Genomic DNA, 7,124 nt, shown 5'->3' with positions numbered 1-7,124 from the left:
GCACCAAAATGTGCATGACGCATTGTGGAATTGTGTGGGTCTTTCTGAGGTGTGCTGGTGTTAATGAGCCCAAACCACCCAAAATGTAGCCCCCAGTAATCCTCACTGTTCAGTCTGCCCAGGGATGCACAGCAATGCTTTCAAATTATCTCAGTCCTATGCACTTTCTTCTGTACAGTGTGGTGTGTCCTCCAATCCATTAACTGTATTGAAAAGCTCCACAAGTTGTTGACTTATTGATGGCTGTTCCATTGAAGTTAGTCTAGGGGGTGCAAGCATTAGTAACAAGGTGTATGACTGAAAATATTTTAAATTATTGTTTTATAGTGTTGGGAGTGTTGCACAGTTAAGATCTCCTGGGAGCTAACTTTTAGGTAACTTATAAAATATATGTCAGTTCATTTTACAAAAAGACTGTGGCTGGGGCATGGTGGTTGAAAATAAGCAATTATCCTTTAAAATCAACAATCTTTTAAAGTGGTAAAAAAGAGAAATAATAATTCTAGGAATTATTCATGACAAAGTCTTGTAGCAGATTCTAAGGTGTTTCTCTTCTTTGAGACAGGCTACTACAATAGCTAAAAATAAGTGGGAGGGTTGATCTGCTGTAAATTACACAGCTCATTGTAAAAAAATATGCACCCCCATGAAACCAATATAGGGTAGAACCATGGGCAAATATCAAACCAGAGAGAAACAATTTGCTGCTGCAAGCTTAGGGACATTTTTAGGGATGCTCTGTAAAATATTACCTCAAGCTCTGTGCTGATTTCTGTGAAAAGCAGAGTGATATTCATGGGAAGGGGGTTGAACATTTTGAAATGTCCTTCATAATATTTTAATGCTGTTGCTATTTTTGTGAGTAAAAGACATTTGCATTCTCCTTTAAATAACTTTAGAAGTCACTCATATAGTTTTTTTGTGTCACGGAATATCTTACAATAATCAGCAGCATATATCCATATTATCAGGTATGTATTCAAAATGCACGTCATCATCTTCTTAATCATACGTGATATCTCCACTCACTGCTGACCATAAGTTGGATTCTGATAGCTCAAGCTCATAGAAGGAACATCAGAAGGCATAAATTAGCTCAGTACTACTGATGCTCCAACTTTTCTATCACAGGGTTCATAGCATGGGCTCCATTCAGCCTTGTAGGTTAAACTGGGTTGCACCCCTTCACCCACTGTATTTCAACTAGTAAATATTTTTTTGTTACTGCAATTTTATTTTTTGGATGTTACCACTGGTCATATGTCGTTTCTTTTTTTTTTTTTTTACACCAAATGTTTCATGCTGTGACAAAAACAGTAAATATATTATTTTAGAAACCAAATCTTTGTATAAAATCGCACTCTTAAAATATACACGTTTGTTCAGGGTAATACATTTAATACAAGTAGAGTATTTTTTTAAAATATACAAATTTGTTAAAATGTCTGTCAATCGATATTGGAGTAGCTTTCCATTTCAACCTCATTGGTTACGTATGTCTGTGTAATTATTTATGCATCTTGTTCTGATATGTACCTTGTGCATGTAAACGTCTGGTGCAGCCTAATTGTTTCAACCATCCATGGCAAGTAACAGTGTTTCCAAAGTGACCTTCATTTTTTTGATGGATGCTGCTGCTAAGGTACCAAAATGCTTTAACTGGACCCAGTGTTGACTGTACTTGTTTTGAAACCAAACGAATGTAATAAAATGTCAAACCAAAACATCATGCTTGAAATAATAGCAATGGCTTGATATTCTTGGCAGTGATAGACACTTGAGAGAAAAATGAAATTATGTGCATTAATTATAAAAGACTAATTAAAATCAGTAGTTAAATATGCAAAAAAGATGAATGATAATGAAGCTGTGCAATACCGCAGAGTGTAGCACTTTATAAATTACTCAGATGGGCCATGGAGATTGATCTAGCGAGAGAAGAATTTGGAGTCTTTGGGGGAAAAGATGAAAATGTGAAAATCTTTTTTTTTCCATTCTCAAATATCCCAAATCATATAGTATACAAACCGGCTCTGTTATATCAAAATAAGCTTTAATCTTAAAATGATGAGCGCCGTGAATAGATAAGTGTCATGGAGAAGCTGTGTTAATTTATAGTGTGAAACATACATAATGGTAAGCCATTGCTGGATGTTGTAGAATGTTGTGCTTTTTTCAAACCAGAGAGCAGCCGTAGACAAAGAAAACAAAGGTATGTGATATGTGAGAAAGATAATCATCAACATATGTACGTCAGCCAGAAAAAGGGGGGTTAGATTACAAAATAAATATTATATATTCCATTCACATGCTTCAAAGCTCAGCTTCTTATATTGCAATTCTAAGTAAAAGAGGCAAGAGCAATAGCACATCTGACGTTGTCACATGTAACAAAGGTGGAAGGTTCTCTTGCTGGAGCCTAATTATCCTTTGGTGTGCTGATATCACCATTAGCATGCAGAAAGCATCCTAATAAATTGGCTGACATAAATGGGAACAAAATAGATGCGCTGGCCGATGTATACATTGTTTGCATATTTTTGAAAGGAGAATATGAAAGCTTTGTACTATCCTCAAAAGAACAGCTATTAAGTATTAATGCTGCTTGGATATTAGGCTTTGTGACACTCATCTTGGCATATATTTTTTATTTTTTGGTAAACAAAACGACTAAGAATATGGTTGCTTTAGAGGTACGAAAACATGTAATGTACACATTTGAGGGTTGATGCACAAAATAAATCAGTATTACTCAACAGGATTTACGGGAAATTGCTATTTTTATTCTACAATTCCCCAGAACATGATCAGCTAATTGAAATAGACAAAGTTTAACATGAACATGATGCTTTAGGAAATCAGCTATGCGGTGTAGCTGATTTACTAAAGGAGCAAAGCATGTTCATGTTGCAAGGGAATTTTCATCTAGCTTAGTGAATGTGGCAAAGCTGTGCTGACTTCTACTATCTAATCATTTACAAGCAAAATATGTTTGTTTTTGTTTTTTTGTTTCCTTGCACTTGATTGGAAATACTTTGAAAAGTTGATTTAGACTTAGTAAGCCAGTGGGTCAGCATAACAGCTATAGAACTAACATTTTAATAAGGAGATCAGCAATGGCATAAGCTGCATATTTTGAAGCAAGTCAAATTCACAATACATTTGTGTTGTTGTGACTCATAATTGAGTCACTTTGACCCGCTTTTTACTCACTTCTGAGGTACTAATGATTGCCGTATGACTTGCATTAGGTTCTGGAATTGGATTTGCTCCTCCCTAATCTCCAAACTGGCAGCAAGTGCTGTGATGTCACATGAGGCAGTTCCAAGCATACTCCATTATATAGCATAAATAGAGATGAAGTTGTATATGAACCTATTATTTAAGGGGGGCGTGGCTAGCTGCCGACCGAGATGGCTGCAGGCTAATGGAGCTCTGCACCGCCGGACCCCTGGAGAGCATATATAAGCTACCGCCAGCATTCCTGACCAGCCGGTCTGAGTGAGGGTGACCCAGCCAGCTACCACGGTGATAACTGGCCTCAATGATGGGAGGCAAACAGAAGAAGAAGCAGCGGCAGGCTCCGTCACAGACACCCGTGGATCACGTGGAGCTGCAGAGGACCAGAGATCCCCACCGCACTCACCAGAGGTATTTGACTCCTCTTCTATGGATAGTCTCCCTATACAGCAAGGGGACTCCTCTGTTAACTCCCGGGACTCGACCCTGCTGGACAGATTCCACTCCATGCTACAAACGGAGCTCAATGCTGCTAATAGCAAGCTGTCTGCCACTCTCACTAGGGAGATAAGGGAAATAGGAGTCCGCACTGACGTGCTGGAAAAGAAAATGGATGAGGTCATTATGATAGTGGATTCCCATGAAAGGGAGCTGGACTCTATGTCCACAAATCTCACAGCTGCACTGGATAAACTGGAAGACATGGAGAATCGTGCAAGAAGGGGTAACCTGAGGGTTAGAGGCCTCCCTGAGTCCATAGAGGACCTTAATTCTACTATCACAGCACTTTTTCAAGAATTGGCCCCCTCTATCCCAGTGGACAGATTGGAATTTGATCGTATCCATAGTGCACTGATGCAAAATGTCCTGACGGGCCCCCTAGAGACATTATTATAAAGTTCACGTACTACAAGACGAAAGAGACCATCTTGTCTGCTGCCCGCGCAAAGAATCAGCTACAATTCCAGGGCTACTCCTACCAAATCTTTGCAGACCTATGCCCCGACCACCATCCAGAGGCGCAGGGACTTGAAGCCGTTCCTGGATGTCCTCCGCTCTAATGGAGTTACCTACCGCTGGGGATTCCCCTTTAAACTCCTTTTTGCCTGTTCGGGAAAATCGTTTGCTGTGTCCACCCCCAAGGAACTGCGTAAAGTTCTTATGAGCCTGGAACTACTACCTCCTCAGTCCCCTACTTCATCGCAACTTACCTCCAGCCAGTGGTCTGACCAGCTGAGCCCCATCTGGAATCGGCAGCAGGGGCGTTGCTCTCGCTCGACGAGGAAATTGAGGAACCTACCATCTCTCCTTGACCCGACTTGAAGATGGACTTACCGAGCCTCATGACCTATCTTTACTACTGTGTCCTCAGTAGTGTGTTGGAACATTCTCCTGTTCTTTCTAGCTAAAAATGTTTTTCCCTAAGTTCACGTGCATAACCGCACATTGACTCCTGCCGTTACATTGACTCACCTTTATTTACATTCTGTTTGATTAATACTGGCTCACCTTCACTTACCAGGTTGTGTTCACTCATTTATTGCTCACACGGTGGGACCTTATGTCCCTGGTGACCACGTTTGACTGTTTATGTCCCCCTTCCTCGGTTACACTCCCCTTTCAGATATGCATATAGGGACATACAGCCAGTACCGAGTTAGGCCCCTGTGCTATGCTCAATCTCAGGTATTATACTGGTAATCGACTTGTACTTGTCTAGCTCTCCACGGGGTTTGGTGGAAGGCGCCCCCCACCATGACAAGCATCGGGATGGGATTCCCCCACCCCGTTCCTTGTCACTCCTATCCTAAGGGATGGTTAGATGAAACACGCATTACTTGTTTTCTTGTTTTTTGTACGTATTGTAAGTTTGTTACTTCAATGGTTCTTTGGGTATTTACTTTTCTCTCTTGTCTCCCCCTCCTCGGATCTCGCAACCTGCTGTCCTCCCGAGACCATTGCACTGGCTGCTGGCTCATCTCTGGCCCCATCTCCTGAGTGGTATAAGGTTGATGCATCATTATCTGCGCACCCAAGCAAGGTAAATGTTGGCTGCTAAATTCACCCTGATCTCCCAAAATGTACAGGGCCTAAAATCCCCCTCTAAATGCAATAAAGCATTTAATTAGTACTCCTCTTGTCATGCTGATATAGTATGCCTACAGGAGACTAAATTTGCCACTGCATCCTGCCCGAAATACCTCCACAAACATTATCCCCAGTTCTATTGCGCAAACTGCAACGAAAAAACATGTGGTGTGTTGATTGCTTTCCGTAAATCCTTCCCCTTTGTTTGTGACAAACAAATAGAGGACCCTACTGGTCGCTATATTATCCTCTTGGGGACGATACTAGACGTTGATGTCACCATTTTACTATACTCCTAACTATACTCCTATATTGCACTATACTCCTAACACCCACCAACTTCGGTTTCTCTCCCACTTATTTCAAGTAATGAAATGTCACGCTAGAGGACTGCAGCTGGAGCCTTGCCTACGGCTGACCCTCAACCTCAGGCAATCTTCTATTATCTACGATGCTGAGTGATAACCACCTAGTGGATGTGTGGCGGGTACTGAACCCTGCAACAAAAGATTATACATTTTTCTCCAACCCCCACCAATTTTACAGTAGAATAGATCATGTCTTCACTAATCAACAATTTCTACCCTCATTCTCCAAAGCGACCATTAAGGCTACCCCTTGGTCTGATCATGCCCCCAACTTAGTGCAATTTGACCTGGAAGGTAATAGACCCAGACACAACCACTGGCGAATCAATGACTCCCTTCTCTCTACCATTGATAATTTGCCATACATTGAGAGCTGTGCTCGCCAATATTTTGAAGTTAACGAGGGTTCAGTCAGGTCCCTGGTGAGTTTATGGGAAGCTCATAAGGTTACCATGAGAGGACATCTGATCGAGCTAGCCACTCGTAGAAAGCGAGAACGTTTACGGAAAATTGACGCTCTGCAGGAGAGCCTGGTACGCCTTGACCGCTCCCTGAAAAATAAATATGACGTAAAACATATGTTCAGCTGTCCTCTGTGAGAACCGAGTTGAATTTGCTGCTGGATCAGCAGTCGGAAAAACACCTGCGGTGGTCCAAACACAAGTTTTACTCCAGAGCTAACAAACCTGGTTCCCCGTTAGCGAAGAAACTGAATACGTTACCTTCCCATGCGCACCCAATCCGCCTGTGAAACTCTCTGGGTACTGTGACGGCCAACCCAGTTAAGATCTTTCTCAAGCCGTACAGGGAAATCAAGTCTTGTCTTTCCCTGTACGGCTTGAGAAAGAGGCATCGGCCTCGAAACGCGTAGCCACCCATTGGATAGCTGCCTCCTAGCCCCTCACTGACGTCACACTGTCAACCCATGTTGTTCGCCACTGACAGTTAGACACAGCGAGCCGCGGCTCAAGAGACAGTACAGCAGCGGCATCCCCCACCGCTCTCTTACAGAGTCGAGCAGGCTCAGCTTGGCCAGCTGAGTTCTGCCTTTTCTCTCTATATACACCACTTACCCTAGACTGAGTCCACATTCCATTTGTACTTCATGGTCTTTTGACCCACAAAGCCACCCTCTGGCCGCAAATAGAGCATCAAACAGTGAGTGATTTCTTCTATCCGTGATATCCATTATTGTGTATTATCCACCACATTTATTGAATTTTGTGACCACTCTCATCCAATAGGATAGTAGCGCTTCCTTCCCCAGTTTTCTTTTCAGTATACTAGGTGACATGCTTCATATTTGGTGGAAGTGTCCGTTCGCTACCATCTTCTGGTCCAAAATATTTAAATTAATGACTAAACTGTTCCAAGTTCACATTGTAAAGGACTTAAAGTGTGCTCTCTTTCACTCAAATGTACCTGGAT

This window comes from Nanorana parkeri, unplaced genomic scaffold, assembly GCF_000935625.1.
Source record: "Nanorana parkeri isolate BGI_ZX_2015 unplaced genomic scaffold, ASM93562v1 scaffold787, whole genome shotgun sequence".
NCBI lineage: Eukaryota > Metazoa > Chordata > Amphibia > Anura > Dicroglossidae > Nanorana > Nanorana parkeri.
Note: the sequence above shows the minus strand (reverse complement) of the source record.